This window comes from Jaculus jaculus, chromosome 5 (assembly GCF_020740685.1).
Source record: "Jaculus jaculus isolate mJacJac1 chromosome 5, mJacJac1.mat.Y.cur, whole genome shotgun sequence".
In the NCBI taxonomy this organism is placed as follows: domain Eukaryota; kingdom Metazoa; phylum Chordata; class Mammalia; order Rodentia; family Dipodidae; genus Jaculus; species Jaculus jaculus.
The window spans coordinates 81,029,002-81,046,364 of record NC_059106.1 but is presented as its reverse complement, the minus strand read 5'-3'; the positions used below and the strand labels follow the sequence as shown (position 1 = coordinate 81,046,364).

General features: G+C 41.8%; 1 protein-coding gene and 1 non-coding gene across 3 annotated transcripts in view; one reads left to right on the top strand and one right to left on the bottom strand.

Annotated features, from left to right (window-relative positions):
- Rnf220 (ring finger protein 220) overlaps nucleotides 1-17,363 on the top strand; it is a 285,722-nt gene that overhangs the window by 27,714 nt on the left and 240,645 nt on the right. The gene's annotated exons all lie outside the window — the stretch shown is intronic.
- LOC123461301 lies at nucleotides 12,306-12,375 on the bottom strand. The gene has a single exon (XR_006637590.1). It is a non-coding gene; the product is annotated as a small nucleolar RNA Z40 (small nucleolar RNA).

Below are 17,363 nucleotides of genomic sequence, written 5' to 3'. Positions count from 1 at the left end.
GCTTCACAGGCAAGTGCTTAACCACTAAGCCATGTCTCCAGCCCCATGTGTTATTCTTATAATTTAAAAAATGTATGATTTTTAGAAAGATAATTGGGGATGTCAGCCCAGAAGGAACCTCGGATAGAACCTAAGGAAGTGTGCATAGAGCATGGACCTTAGTTCATAATGCTGTTATCAGTATTGGTTCATTCACTGTGACAAATGCATTCTGTTAATATTACATGTTAATAATAAGGGGAAGTGAGTGTGGGATAAATGGGAATTCTATTTTTTGCATTATTTGTAAATTTAATAGCTGTTTTAAAATAAGAGTTTAGTTTAAAAAGTAATTTGGAAGACAGTAGCATGAGACAGACTCAAACCACAAGGTGAGAATAAGATGGAAAACACTTAGAAATTAAATCTTTTAAAAAAATTATTTACTTAAGACAGGGAGAAGGGGATCAAACCCAGGCCAACAGGTTTATAAGCAAGTACCTTTAACCACTGACTCATCTTCCCAGCCTAAAGATATTCTTTCAAAATTGTTTATTACTCCTATTAAAACAAAAGAATTAATCAAGATAACAGTTATTATTGGGACTGAAGATATAGCTCAATTATAGAATGCTTGCCTAGCTTGCTCAAGGCCCTGGTTTCCATCCCCTGGACTACAGAAACCAGGCATGGCAGCACACATCATTCACCTCAGCCCTCCCCTCCGGAGGTGGAAGCAGAAGGATTGCTGTGAATTCAAGGTCAGGCTGGGACTGCAGAGAGTCCCAGGACAGCCTGGGCTACAGTGTGACTCTACCTCAGGAAAAAAAAAAAAAAATGAATGAATGAATAAAAGAAAATAGATGAATGTTTATTTTCTTAAAAATTATTTTATTTTTTTTTAAAAATTTTATTTATTTATTTATTTATTTATTTATTTGAGAGTGACAGATACAGAGAGAAAGACAGGTAGAGGGAGAGAGAGAGAATGGGCGTGCCAGGGCTTCCAGCCTCTGCAAATGAACTCCAGACACGTGCGCCCCCTTGTGCATCTGGCTAACGTGGGACCTGGGGAACCGAGCCTCGAACCAGGGTCCTTAGGCTTCACAGGCAAGCGCTTAACCGCTACGCCATCTCTCCAGCCCAAAAAATTATTTTATTTTATTTTATTTATTTATTGAGAGAGAGAAAAAGGGTGCACTAGGGCCTCTAGCCACTGCAAATGAATTATAGACGCATGTGCCACCATGTGCATCTGGCTTACATGGGTTCTAGGGAATTGAACCTAGGTCCTTAGGCTTTGCAAGCAAGATCCTTAACCACTAGGTTACCTCTCTAGCCTGATAAATGATTCTTACATGATTATTTGTCATTTAAAAATGGACCACAAGCCGGGCATGGTGGCGCATGCCTTTAATCCCAGCACTCGGGAGGCAGAGGTAGGAGGATCGCTGTGAGTTCGAGGCCACCCTGAGACTCCATAGTGAATTCCAGGTCAGCCGGGGCTAGAGTGAAACCCTACCTCGAAAAACCAAAAAAAATAAAAAAATTAAAAAATTAAAAAAAAAATAAAAATGGACCACAAAATAAACGGGAAAAGTGTGTGGCAGGGGACTGTCAGATCTGCCTGGCTCACCATTGGAAGTAACATTTGAATTGTAACAAGAACAGTGAGCAGGAGGCAGCAGTGTAGGGTTTGGGAAGAGGAATTTAGGACTCATGTAGGAGCAAAGAGAGGCCTGGAAGCCAGCACACTGTTAATATGGGGACTAGAGCAGCAGATGAAAAGGAACTAGATTTCTATCAATCTTTTAGACCACAAAGAGTCTAGATTCTATTCTAGATGCATAGGGAGCCTCAGAGTGTCTTAAGCAGGAAGAAGTAGCCTGTTGTGATTTATCACTTGCAAAGATGACTCTAGCGGTGGTACGAATAGCGGATCGAAGCAGGGAAAGTTGGTAACAGAAGACTTGTAAAACGGCCATTGCAGTAGTCACAGTGAGGGACAAGAAAGGGATAATGTCTTATGCTTGTTAAAATATCCACAGTTCTCTTGCCATAGTAGATACTCAATAAGTCAATAAAACACGAAACAAACAAATCCAGTAATAACAATGAACCTATAATAGACCAAGTGCTGAGCAACACTGGTGCTCAGTCACGAGCACTGACTTTAGAACGTGGGGCTGTCACTGAAGCTCTGGCACCTCCTGGCTGTGTTGCCGTGAGGCTAGTGATTTAAACTCTTCGAACCTCAGTTTCCTCATCTGCACAATGGAAATGAAATAACACTTTTTGTTTCACTAGACAAATTAAACAGGAGAATGTTTTTGTCACATAACTTGAGATCACAGTCAGTGGAACTTCAATGTGATTCCAGCCATGGGAACAGATCCTTGAAACCTTAGGCACAAGGAATACTTTAGACTATCTCATATTTGCATTCCATCTTCTAAATCAACTTTTGCTGACATTCGAGTAATTGGGTTTTCAAATCTAAAGGGGAAACACTAAAGGAAGAGAGCTTTGAAATCGAAAGGACAAGAGTCTTGGATCGCAGCTCAGCAGTTCCACCTGATTTTAGGAGGAGTTAGGCCCTACTTGCTTCCGAGTCGAAGGCTCTCATCCCATCTAAGGTTGGTGCTATTCCCCTGAAGCCAGTTTCTAGTTTGCTCTGCAAATGCTCCCTGGAGTCCAGAGAGCTCTTGTCTTGTACCTAGTTAAATGCCTCAATTAAGGATGTAATCATAGTTGTTTTGGCCCTGTAAATCATTTGACCTCACCTAGCACAGCCAGGGCCTCTGGGAGTCCCAGCAGTGACCATTCTGCATCTTCCAGAAGAGGGTGGAGCTGGAGACAACTGTTCTCCTAAGTGAAGAAGTTACCACTTCTTTGGGGTGATATTTTTTTCTAGAGTTTTTTGTTAAATGTGTGTATGTATGTGTGTGCGCACGCATGTGTGTGCGTGCAAGAGTGAATACAGAAAAACAAAAAACAGGCCCAATGGTATTCAGATGCTGTTAGCACAGAAGCCAAGGGAGGGACTTGGAAGGGAAGACAAGGAAGTGATTTTTCCCAGTTTAAATCCCACTTGAACCATGTGGTTTCTGAGTCCTGGACCTTTTGAGGTTCAAGTTGAGTGCACTCTTGACAAAACGTGATTTTCTGGTTCACATCAAAAAGGCTTTAAAAGACTTGGAAGTCTTTTTCTTGGGACATCAAACAGTCTTCAACAAAGCAGGGTGCTGATGAGATGCGTGCAAATGCGCAGATTAGATGCTCCCGTGAGGATTAGATGCTCCTTGAGAAGTATGAGGAGCTGGGAGACGGGGCTATGCCAACACACACGCACCCTAGGAACTCTGGGGGGTTCTGGGTTGGGCCTGAGCCCTCAGAGCCTCCCTGGGCCTGCTGCATCACCTTATTTGTCATAGGGGTCATCAGAAGTACCCAAGGAATTCGAAACTGAAAGGAACTTTCCTGCATTCTCTCTTGCCTCTGGCCACATTTATGTCCCCCGATAAAAGGTGAAAATTAACTCAGAAAGATAGGTCATTTCTTTGAAAAATGATTAGTTGTTTGGGTGGTTTAGAGCACAGTTTTGCTTACTGAGCTCATCTCAGTCTTTGCTTAGGTGACTGCTGCCTTGTGGCAAATGGAACGGCTCCCTTTGGGATTGGTAAAGCAACAGCCGACGTAGGAGAATTTCCATTGCCTAGCCGGTAGCTAAAGCTCATATCGACGGCATGGATGGTCTGAGGTTGGGTCAGCTACATGGGCTCAGTTTCTGAGCCAAGAAGCTAAAATATTAACGATCAGGAGGCACATCTCCGATGGAGCCCCACACCCATTAGAAACCATAATTAGCAATTAAAATATATTTAAAATTCTTCCAACCAGCAGCTTCTAAATAAATAATTGTTGCTGCTGATTGAACTTGTTTTATTTCTGTGTTTTTTTTCTTATCTTTCTCTCCCCCTTCTGCATAACTTACAACCCTGTAAATGTTCAGTAGCTGTTAATATGATTCTGTCAATACGTTTACCATGGTGACTTGGGCTGTATTTGGCGAGCATTTGAAGAAATCAGTCACTGGTTGGAGGGAGGAAAGACAAGCTGTCGATATCCAGGGAGAAATGCTAATAACCCTGGTGACAAATCGTCCTCTGGATTCTCCAAGGGTTAAGAAAAAGCACCTCTCAGACCTGGGAGCTCAGGGCCAAGGGATGGTGACTTGTTAGCTGTCATGCTCCTGCTGTGTCCTTTTCATTGTCTGGCTTTGAATCTCTCAGAGACACCCTTGAGTTTTGGAGGCAAACAGGCCTGGATTTGAATCCTGATTCCCCTCCCCGGTAAACTGTGTGACCTTGAGCAACCACCCAACCTTCCTCCTCTCATCTGTGAGTTGCAGATGGTGCTTCCTCGTCCCATTAGAGGGTGAGGAAGGCCTTTTACAAAGACATCATTCTCCTCAGCTCAAACTCTTCTGAGAAAGTACACAAGCAGAAAAGGAAATAAACTTCTGATTGCCACAGTGGGTAGAAAATATGAAATATTTGCAAGTCTCATAGAATCATAAATTTTTGTGAATTTGAGGTTTACTTTAGTAAAAATATTTAAAAATATGCTTATCAAGTAAAATTGATGCTGCGATAGGAGTCATTGACAATTGTTTACTGAATGCCTACCATGTGCCAGGCAATTCTAGGCAATCAGAATACAGCAGTGAGTTAGACAGGTTTGGTCTGGGCTCCCAGTGAGTTTATAGCTGCCATCAGCCAGGGAGCCTGATATTAGATGTTTCTTGGGTCCCCTGGGGCCCATCTGAGGGGATAAAGATCCCGTGGAGGACCTGCCACTGGCTATGTGCCCTGATTTTAAGTGGAGAAGAACGAGATGCCTCTGCAGACCAGATAGTTAATGTTTTGGTATGCGTTCTTCCCGATTCTTTCTTAGGTATAAGCAGACACATAGATTGATACATTGTTATAGAGGCAGGATCTTACTAATATGCTACTTTGGGACTTGCTTTTTCTTTTTCATTTTCGCTAGTCCATGCCAAGAGACACAGATTTACATTGCCACTCTCAGTAGCTAGGGTTCCATTGCAGGATGTCGCATGTTTTATTTAACCAATAATTAGGACGTTTCCAACTCTTCAGTGCTATAAACAATGCTATAGAGAATATCTTTGTAAATTTATCTTTGTCAAGTGTCTATCATTTTCTTAAGATATATTCCCCAAAGCAGATTTTTTTTTTTTTGATAAAATGTAGCTGTACTAAAGTTTTTTTGAATGCCTGCTTCTTTATGCTCTTAACAGCACATTATAATAACTCATTTTACTTTTGCCAACTTACTAGGTATATTGTTTATTTGATCTGCATTTCTTCTTTTCTTTTTCTCTTTTCTTTCTTTCTTTCTTTTTTTCTTTTTTTCTTTTCTTTTCTTTTTTTTTTTTTTTTTGAGGTATTGTCTCACTCTAGCCCAGGCTGACCTGGAATTCACTCCGTAGTCTCAGGGTGGCCTTGAACTCACAGCAGTCCTCCTACCTCTGCCTCCTGAGTGATGGGATTAAAGGCTAAAGGTATGCCACCACCCCGGCTGCATATCTTTAATTACTAGTAAAGTTAAACTTTTAAAATGCTTATTTATATTGGTTTATCTTTTTAAATTTTTATTTATTTATTTGTAAGCAGAAAGAGGAACTGGCAGATAAAGAGAGAGAGAGAGAGAGAGAGAGGGACGGAGGGAGGGAGGGAGTATGGGTGTGCCACGGCTTCTAGCTATTGTAAATGAGCTCCAGGTCATTAGGCTTTGAGGCAACTGCCTTAACTGCTGAGCCATCTTTCCAGCTCTTTTTTTTTTTTTAATTTTATTTATTTATTTGAGAGCGACAGACACAGAGAGAAAGACAGATAGAGGGAGAGAGAGAGAATGGGTGCGCCAGGGCCTCCAGCCTCTGCAAATGAACTCCAGATGTGTGTGCGCCCCCTTGTGCATCTGGCTAACGTGGGACCTGGGGAACCGAGCCTTGAACCGGGGTCCTTAGGCTTCACAGGCAAGCGCTTAACCGCTAAGCCATCTGTCCAGCCCCAGCTCTTTTTTTAAAGCAGAGTCTTACTCTAGCCCAGGTTGCCCTGAAACTCACTATATTCCAGGTTGGTCTCAAACTCATGGCAGTCCTCCTGCCTCAGCCTCCTGAGTGCTAGGACTCTAAGACTGAAGGCATGATCCACCAGGCCCAGCTCTTTCTCTCCCTCTCCTTTTCTCTCTCTCTCTTTTCAGTTTTTGTGGTTTTTTTTTTTTTTTTTGGAGGTAGGACCTCACTCTAGCCCAAGCTGACTTGGAACTCACTATGTAGTTCCAGGCTGCCCTTGAACTCACAGTGATCCTTCTACCTCTGCCTCCTGAATGCTGGGATTAAATGCATGTGCCACTATGCCTGGTTCTCTCCCTTTTTTAAAAAATTACCTGTTCATGTCCTTTATCTATGATATATCTATCTTATTTTATTGCTATTTATTTTATCTATTTATTTATGAGAAAGAGAGAAGATAGAGAGTATGGGCATCTGACATTTGAACCATGTATAGCTAGTTAGTGGCTGAGCCAGGATCAGAGACAGAACTGGTGCCAAAAGCCTGTACAGTTTCCCTTGGCTCCAGAAAGTTCTACTTATTCCTTAGATAAGGAAGAAAGAAATTCTGACTTAGAACAGATTCCTCAACTTGGTACTTTTTCTGTTGGGGAGAGCTGACATGGTCTGGATCTACAAGAGTGAGCCTGCAGGCAGAGCTTTCTTTGGAGCTGGGTGCTTCCGGTTCCCTGACAAATTGTCAAATGCAAGGGAGAGCTCTTGCACAGGGGCCGAATTAGACTGCATCTCCAAAGAGAGCTGTTGGCCAAAGGCTCCCATCTGAAGCTTGTCGGGAAAACTCACACGTACCAGAATATCTGCTTTAACTCATCCCAGACAGAGAATCTGCTGTGATGGCCACTTCCAAGACAGGGTCGTTGGAAAAAGAGGCCTGCCCCAGGTAAAAGGGGAAGCCCTGGCCCTAGGGTAATCCCATCGTGTTTGGTAGTTGAGTAGAGTTGTTTTAGGCCGTGGCTATTCCTGCCCTCAGCAGTCTGAGGCTTTTAATTTGCTGTCGCAGATCCAGGCCTTTTTTTTTTTTTTTCCTGAGCTGGTGAAAGTCATGCCTGGCAGGATATTAAAAAGAAAATTACCATCAGAATGTGAATTCTGGATTAGTCCGTTTCCCTACATCTAAGAGTTAGTAGAATATGGTGCCTTCACGTTTTCTGAGCTGGCATGAAATGAATGAATGCATGAAAGGCTAGGAAGATAAACCACATTGTCATATAGACCAGGGACAAAAAGGATGCTCGTGTTAGTCAGTGTTCCATCTCTGTGACAAAATACCTGAGATAAACAACTTAAAAGGCTTTATTTTGGCTCGTGGTTTCAGTCCATGGCTGCTTGGCAAGGAAGAACCTCATGCCACAGGCATGGCATGGGAAACGGCTCTCCTCGTGGCAGCTTGGCATGAAAGAGAAAGGGGAGAGTCACGGTTTTCTTCTTTCTCAAGGGCATGTCCTAAAAGCACAGATATTCCTTCTAGGCTCTAACTCCAAATTATGCCACAGACTGGCCAGCACCCCTTCAATACATGGCCTGAGGGGAACATTTAAATTAATCCAAATCAAACCAATGAACATCTGAAGAAGTTGAAAAACAACTGCTGTCAGAGTGGAAGGTGGAAGGATTGGCCTTAGAGATGAGCAATAGCTCTCAGAAGAGTGAAAGAGAGCTTTCCAGTGGCTGAGGAGGAAGATGCCGCTGACTGGACTTTTTAAACAGGGAACACAATGTTTTGTGGAGAGCTGTGAGCAAAGGAAACAGTATGTGGAGGCTTGTGACTGTTGAATATACTGCAGGGAACACTCATGATACAATCACAGGGCGAACGAGCGACATTTCACTACCGTCCTTCCTGTATATTTATTGAGTGCCTGTGATATGCTGGGAATCATTTGGTCATAAGAATGCAATGCAAAGCCAGGCGTGGTGGTGCACGCCTTTAATCCCAACACTCGGGAGGCAGAGGTAGGAGGATTGCCATGAGTTCGAGGCCACCCTGAGACTGCATAGTGAGTTCCAGGTCAGCCTGGGCTATAGTGAGACCCTAAAAAAAGAATGCAATGCAAACAAGACCCAGCTTACACTTCTTGTGATAACACAGGTCTGAAAACAGCCAGAAACATGACACTGGGAGTATTTTAAAAGGAGTATCTGTAAAGCGTAATTAACACAAGTAACCCCCAATCTAGAATTAGGTCAGAGAATCCTTAAATTCTACCTTTAATACTAATGGAAGCCCAAATTATAACTATAATCCATCATGCCATCCCTCTAAACTCTGTACTTTATTTAACCACAGTTGCCAACAAGATATCTCCAGTTTTATATCTAAAAGATGTTTCGTGCATCATAAAAAGGGCTGAGCATGGTGGTACATGCCTTTAATCCCAGCACTTAGAAGGCAAAGGTAGAAGGATCACCATGAATTCAAGGCCAGCCTGGGCTAAAATGAGACCCTGCCTCAAAAAAAAAAAAAAAGTATAAAAAGAAGCTATTAATTTTTTCCCTCCTTTTAAAGACAAAGAAAACCAAAAATATATTTACTTTTTCACTAGTTTTTTCATCTTAGGTAATGCACCTCCATTTATATGGATGCTTTGCCCCTAAGTTCAGAGTCTTCCTCGTCTCCTCTCCTAGCCTCAAACCCCTCAAACCCAAGTATCCTCTTATTCCACCCACACTTAATATAAGTGAGACTTCTCAAATTGACAGTGATCCAGACCATATTGATCCACTTAATATTTTTGAAATCTAGTGGTTTTTTTGTGGGGGTGGCTTGAGACAGGACCTCACTCTGTGTAGCCTAGGCTACACATTATATAAACCATTCATTTTTTTTTACATTATGTAAACCAGGCTGGACTTGAACTCATGGTGATCTGCCTGCCTCAGCCTCCTGATTGCTGGGATTATAGGAGTGAGCCACCATGCCCAACGAGACCTAAATTTTATTTTATTTTAAATATTTTTATTTACTTATTTGAAGAGAGAGAGAGAAATGGGGATGGGAATGAATGGGCATGCCAGAGCCTCTTGATGCTGCATGCACCACTTTGAGTATCTGGCTTTACATGGGTACTGGGGAATTGAACCTGGGCTAGGAGGTTTTGCAAGCAAGCACCTTTAACCACCACGGCATTTCCCTAGCCTGAGACCGAAATTTAAAATCCAGGTTCCAGACCATACATTAGAGCTGCTGCTGAGCTTCCTACATGTTGATCTAGTAATCTTCTAGACGTTTGCTATAGGGTTTCTTAAAGCACTTCCAACTCGTCAAGACCAACGTGAACCTATATCTTCTCCCAGGGAACCTATTTCTCCTTCTATTTACCTGTTGTTGTTGTTGTTGCTTAATGTATTTATTAGAAGTACAGAGACAGAGAGAGAGAGAGAGAAAGGGGGGGAGGGAATGGGCACACCAGGGCCTCTAGCCACTGCAAATGAACTCCAGACACATGCGCCACCTTGTGCATCTGGCTTACATGGAACCTGGAGAATGAAACCTGGGTCCTTAGGCTTTGCAGGCAAGTGCCTTAACTGCTAAGCCATTTCTCCAGCCCCATTTACTTGTTTTTATCTATGATGCCATTAGGATTTAAATGTGAACTGCTTTTTTCTGAGGTAGGGTCTCACTCTAGCTCAGGATGACCTGGAAATTCACTCTGTAGTCTCAGGATGGCCTTGAACTCATAGCAATCCTCCTACCTCTGCCTCCCGAACGCTGGCACTAAAGGCGTGCACCCAAAACCTGTTTTGACAGGTTTAATTGTTTGAATTTGGTTCCCAGTTCGTGGTGCTGATTTAGGAGGTTGTGGAGCCTTCAGGATGTGGGGCTGAGCTGGAAGAAGTGAGTGGCTGGAGGATGGGTGTTGCCCGCTTTCTAAGTGCTATCCGCTTCCCCATCCACTGGGATGCAGTTAGCCTCCCCACCACCTCCCTCCACCACGGGTGAAGCCTGCCACTGTGCCTTCCCTGCCTCGATGAACTGTATCCCCCAAACCGTGAACCAAACAAATCCTTCCTCCCTCAAGTGGCTTCTGTTAGACATTTGGTCACAATGACAGGAAAAGCAACTAATATGCATGCTAACAATTATTCAAACTAGATGCAGAGGATCACTCCATTACCTTACCTCACATCTAATCAATTTCCATGGCCTGACAATTCTTAAGAAATATCACCATCTGTCCCAAGGTCATGTTCTTTCTCCCTAGTTCACACTCTCATGCTTTGGCACCAAACAGTGCCAACATCACCTGACATTAGTGCCATCTCTTTTCAGTACAGTGTGTGTGTCCACACCTTGCTGAGAAGGATTTTATACCATGCAAATTCTGCTTATTCTTCTTTCCTATCCTAAAAAGAAACACTCCTCAGCTTCCCTCTCCAGGCTCTTTTCTCGTCATCTAACTCATCACCACTCTCCGATTAGTCTCTGTTCTGTCACACTTTAAACATTTTTAATATTTAAAAAGATTTTAAAACTATATTTAATTAATTTATTTGAGAGAGAGAAAGAGGCAGACAGAGAGAAAGAGAGAGGGAGAGAATGGGGGCACCAGGGCCTCCAGCCACTGCAAAGGAACTCCAGATGCATGTGTCTCCTTGTGCATCTGGCTTACATGGGTCCTGGAGAATCGAACAGGGATCCTTTGGCTTTGCAGGCAAATGCATTAACCACTAAGCCATCTCTCCAGCATTAAAAATATTTTTATTGAGTCAGGTGTGGTGGCACATGCCTTTAAACCCAGCACTCAGGAGGCAGAGGTAGGAGGATCACCATGAGTTCGAGGCCACCCTGAGACTACATAGTGAATTCCAGGTCAGCCTGGGCTACAGAGTGAGACCCTACCTTGAAAAACCAAAAAAAAAAAAAAAAAAATTATTTCTGAAAGAGAAAGCGTGTGTGTGAGAGTGTGAGCGCATCAGGGCCTGTTGCCCCTGCAAGTGAGCTCCAGATGCATGTGCCACTTTGCGCATCTGGCTTGGGTACTGGGGAACGGAACCCAGGCTGTTAGGTTTTGCAAACAAGCTTTTTTTTTTTGTTTTTAATTTGTTTTGTTTTTGTTTATTGAGGTAGGGTCTTGCCATAGCCCAGGCCGACCTGGAATTCACTTGGCAGTCTCAGGGTGGCTTTGAACTCATGGCAGTCCTCCTACTTTTGCTTTCCAAATGCTGGGATTAAAGGCATGTGCCACCACACTCGGCTGTTTTTGTTGTTTGTTTTTTGAGGTAGGGTCTCATTCTAGTCCAGGCTGACTTGGAATTCACTATGTAGTCTCAGAGTGGCCTCAAACACACAGTGATCCTCTTACCTCTGCCTCCCGAGTGGTGGGATTAAAGGCGTGCGCTTCCACACCCAGCTGCAAGCAAGCTTTTAACTGCTGACCCATCCCTAACCCTTAATATACTTTTTGCTTTCTTCCAGAGTACATTGTTTTCCTTTAATATTACAAAATATAACATGCATACAGAAAAGTACCTAAATTGCATGTGCATTAAAAAATAAAAAAACAAACCAGGCATGGTAGTGCACACCTTTAATCCCAGCACTCAGTTGGCAGAGGTAGGAGGATTGCCATGAGTTTGAGGCCACCCTGAGACTACATAGTGTATTCCAGGTCAGCCTGCGTTAGAGTGAGACCCTATCTCAAAAAACAAACAAAACAACAAAAAAACCCAAAAACAAACAAACACCATATGGTGACCACTGATGAAACCACACCCTGCTCAAGAAATGGGACATCCCCAGCATGTCATATGCTATGCCCCTTCTTTGTTTATTTATTTTTTTAAAAATATCTTTATTTATTTGAGAGAGAGAAAGAGGCAGAGAGAGTGAGAGAGAGAGAGACAGAGAATGGGCTTGCCAGGGCCTCCAGCCATGGCAAATGAACTCCAGATGCATGTGCCACCTTGTGCATCTGGCTTACATGGGTCCTGGGGAATCGAACTGAGGTTCTTTGGCTTTGCAGGCAAGTGCCTTAACCACCAAGCCATCTCTTCAGCTCTATTTTTTGATTTTTCAAGATAGGGTTTCACTCTAGTCCAGGCTGACCTGGAACTCACTATGTAGTCCCAGGCTGGCTTCAAACTCACAGCAGTCCTCCTACCTCTGCCTCCCAAGTACTGGGATTAAAAGTGTGTACCCCTATACTGGCTTTTTTCCCCCCAATGTGGTTGTTTAGAAAGGCTAGTTTCATATAGTCAGTTCAGAGCAGTTGAACGTTTTGCCCATCATCACATCGTCTTTTTTGCCTTTTGATCACAGCCCACCCTCCTTACTTGAGGAGTCACTGTCTTGACTTTCATGATTATTTTCTTTTTTTTTTTTTTTTTTGGTTTCTCGAGGTAGGGTCTCACTCTGGTCCAGGCTGACCTGGAATTAACTCTGTAGTCTCAGGGTGGCCTTGAACTCATGGCGATCCTCCTACCTCTGCCTCCCGAGTGCTGGGATTAAAGGTGTGCGCCACCACGCCCGGCCCTCATGATTATTTTCTTGTTTTTTTCCTTATTTTATTACCTATGCATGCATTCCTAATAATAGTGTTTAGTTCAGCATTTGACAACATTTCTGTTTGTTTGTTTTTATATTTATAAACAAGAAAAGAGAGAGAGTAAGAGAGAATGGTTATACCAGGGCCTCTAGCCACTGCAAATGAACTCCAGATGCATGCGTCTGTCTTTACGTGGGTACTGGGGAATTGAACCCATGTTGTTAGGCTTTGCAAGCAAGTGCCTTAACCTCTGAGCCATCTCTCCAGCCTCTGACATTTCTATTAGAGAAATTATGGGGGTTTGTGTTATTTGTAATTTGTTTTCTACTCATCATTAAGGTTGTGGGGCTCATTCATAATATTACACGTAGCTAGAATTCATTCATTTTTGTTGCTTTGCAGTAATAGACCATTGGATAAATATACTGATTCATGTGTCCATTCTTTTTTTTTAATTTTTATTAACATTTTCCATGATTACAAAAGATATCCCATGGTAATTCCCTCCCTCCCCACCCCCACATTTTCCCATTTGAAATTCCATTCTCCATCATATTGCCTCCCCATTACAATCATTGTAATTACATATATACAATATCAACCTATTAAGTATCCTCCCCTCTTCCTTTCTCTTCCCTTTATGTCTCCTTTTTACCTTACTGGCCTCTGCTACTAAGTATTTTCATTCTCATGCAGAAGCCCAGTCATCTGTAGCTAGGATCCACATATGAGAGAGAACATTTGGCGCTTGGCTTTCTGGGCCTGGGTTACCTGACTTAGTATAATACTTTCCAGGTCCATCCATTTTTCTGCAAATTTCATAACTTCATTTTTCTTTACCGCTGAGTAGCACTCCATTGTATAAATGTGCCACATCTTCATTATCCCATGTGTCCATTCTAATGGTGTTACACACTTGATTTATTTCCACCTTTTGGTTACTATGAACAATGCTGCTATAACAATTTTTTTTTTTTCTATCCTGATCTAAAGGGCACAAATTCCTTAGGACAGAGTCAAGGATTTACCGTTTTGTCAACTTTACTGGCTGGTTCCAAACTGCAGTCAAAAGAAGTTCTACCAATTATTTTTTTCATTTTCACTTTATATAACATTTAACAAGTGATGGAGAGTATATATTTTTAAAGTTTTCTTTTAAACTAGTTTTCCGCCAATACCTTTTCCTCATTTATTTTTATTAGTGTATGTTAATTATATAATAATGGGTTTTTATGACATTCCGTGAGTGTGTACAATATGTGAGGTATGGGGCTAGAGAGGTGGCTCAGAGGTTAAAGGCTCTTGCCTAAAGTATGTGAGATATGATATATCATGTATGATGTCTGCATGTGTGTGTATAGATGCATGAGCACTGTGCACCTGTGTGTGGAGGCCAAAGGGGAACTTTGGGTCTCTATTGCTCATCCACATACTTCCTTGAGCTAGGGTCTCTTTGTTAGTGAGTCCTAGTGATTCTCTAGTCTTTGCCTCCCACAGAATGGTTACAAATGTGCATGGCTCATCCAGCTTTTTTATGTGGATTCCAGGGAGTTAACCTTGGGTGGTCTCAGGCCCTCCTAGGCCCACTTAAGCAGCAAGCACTCTTAACTGCTGAGCCATTTCCCTAGTCCTCTCTTTAGGACATTTTCATACATGTATGTCCTTCCTGTCCTCTCCCTCGGGTTCCCTTCCTCTACCCAAATAACCCCTCTTCTACTATCATGTCTCTTCTTTCAATATGTACCTTCTATATATGAGGAAAAACCCCACATATAATATTGGCATTCTAAGGCTGGTTTCTTTCACTTAACATCATGATCTCAAGTCCCATCCACTTTCCTGCAAATGCATCATTCTTCCTTATGGCTAAATAAGGCTCCACTGTATATGTACACATTTTCTTCATCCACACAGCTATTGATGTTGATGGGCATCTTGGTGGATTCCATAACTTGGCTATCATGAATACTGGTGATGTAAACATTCTATCATTTTTTTTTCTACATCTAACAGTATACAAGAATTTTTGTTGTCCCACCTGGTATTGTCAAGTCTTTTAGTTGCTTCAGCTTTGTGAATATATAATGATTTACCAACTTGGTTTTGTTATACATTTCTCTGGCTACCAATAAGGTAGAGTATCTTTCCATATACTTATTGGCCATTTGAATTTTCTTTTTTGTGAAGTGCTTGGTTGGAGGTTTTGTTCATTTTCCCATTAGGTTTTCCTTCTTTAAAAATTTTTTTTTTTCTTTTTCTAAAGCCAGGCGTGGTGGTACATGCCTTTAATCCCAGCACTCAGGAGGCAGAGGTCGGAGGATGGCCACCCTGAGACTACATAGTGAATTCCAGGTCAGCCTGAGCTAGAGTGAGGCCCTACCTCAAAAAGAAAAAAAAAAAAAAAACTTTCAAAAACTATTTTTATTTGACAGAGAACAAGGGAGGGATGGAGGGAAAGAGAGAGAGAGAGCATGGGCACCCCAGGGCCTCCAGCCACTGCAAATGAACTCCAGATGCATGCACCCCATTGTGCATCTGGCTAACATGGGTCCTAGGGAACTGAACCCGGGTCCTTTGGCTTTGTGAGCAAATGCCTTAACTGCTAAGCCATTCCTCCAGCCCTAAAAAATAATGTTATTTATTGTAAGCAGAGAGAGATAGAAGAGAGAGAATGGGTGCACCAGGGCCAATAGTTTCTTCAAATGGACTCCAGATGCACACACCACTTTGTGTATCTAGCTCTATGTGAGTACCAGAGAATCAAATTCTGGTCATTAGGCTCTGCAGACAAGCGCCTTAACTGCTGAGCCCTCTCTCCAGCCCCTCCCCCAATTAAGTTTTCTATTTCCTAGTTTCTTCACGTGTTCTTAGTATTCCTCTTTGTAATTAACTACTGCACCTTATAAATCTGTCCTATACATATTCATACAGTCTGGCTGATCTCCATATCTCTTATCTCAAACCCTTTTATTCCATCCTCTTTATAGCTACCCAAATCAAGCAAAGTTCCTTCTTTTAACTCCCAGACTTCCATGACCTTCTGGACAGCATAGGACTCACGCCATCCACTCCCTTTTCTCTGCTCAGTACTCTTCATCTCTTGCTGAAACAACCCTTAGTCCTTTCCATATATGCATGTTTATCATATTGTATATTATGTTCATATATAAATAAAATGATAAGTCATATATATGTATATATACACATGTATATATATATATATACATATATATGTATGTATGTATTGCTGTAAATTCCTTCTCTACTCAACTGCTTGCAGCTCCTTAAATGCACAAAATTGCTCACACTTGCCTTTGCCAGGATTATTCTTTGTCCTTAATTTGAAGAATGCTCATACTTTTTTCAAAGATTAATTTTATAATTTTCATTGTGTATATTCACTGTACATGATACTATATTCCCTAAAGGCATGTTCCTACAAATATATAATGTACATGAGGCATACTCTTTCCATACCCCCACCTTCTCTTTTCTTCTCCCCTCCCTTTGTTCCCCTAGACAGTTGACCTTTTTTTTTTTTTTTTTTTTTTTTGAGGTAGTCTCGCTCTAGCCCAGGCTGACCTGAACTTCACTATGTAGTCTTAGGCTGGCCTCAAACTCACAGCACTCCACCTACCTCTGCCTCCCAAATGCTGGGCTTAAAGGCGTGCGCCACCATGCCCATCTCACTTTTACTTTTATGTCATATATACATACATGATTTTATGTATATGAAATCTATGAATCACAAATTAGAATAAAAACATATATTTGTTTCACTAATTCACTTAATATGATTATCTCCAGTTACATCTCATATTTCTGCAAATGATATAACTTCATTCTTCTTCATGGCCAAAATAATTTCTATTGTTGAGCTGGGGAGATGGTTCAGCAGTTAAAAGTGCTTGCTTGCAAAGCCTGTTGGCCTGGATGCAATTCCCCAGTACCCATGTAAAACCAGAAGCAAAAAGTGGTGCATGTGTCAAGAAGTTTTTTGCAGTGACAAGAGGCCATGACATGCTCATATTCTCTCTCTCTTTCTTGTGTGCTAATATATAATACATAAAAATATTTTTTAAAATTTCCATTGTGTATGTAAACATTTTCTTTATCCATTCCTCTGTTGTTGGAGACCTAGGTTGGTTCCATAAATGGCCATTTTGAATATTGCAGCCAACACTGATGTGCAAATATCTCTGTGCTATGTTGACTTGGATTGCTCCTGGTAAATACCCAGGAGTGATATAGCTGGATTGTATGATAGACCTATTTCTATTTCTAGGTTTGTTTGTTTTTTTTTTTTGAGGAACCTCCATATTGATTTCCATAGGGGATGGACTAGTTTATATTCTCACCAGCAGGATATAAGAGTTCCCTTTTGTCCACATCCTTACCAGAACTTGTTTGTTTTCTTAGTGACTGCTGTTCTGACTGGTGTTTTATGGAGTCTCAATTTAGTTTTAGGTTGCACTTCTTTGAGGCCTAGTGAGGTCTGAACATTTTTAACTGTATTCATTGGCCATTTTTACTTCATTTTTAAAGAACTGGCTATTCACTTCATTAGCCCATATTTGTTTATTTATTTATTTTGGTTTTTGAGGTAGGGTCTCGCTCTAACCCAGGCTGACCTGGAATTCACTTTGTAGTCACAAGCTGGCCTCAAACTCATAGTGATCCTTCTTCCTCAGCCTCCTCAGTGCCGGGATTAAAGGTGTGCACCACCATGCCCAGCTGCT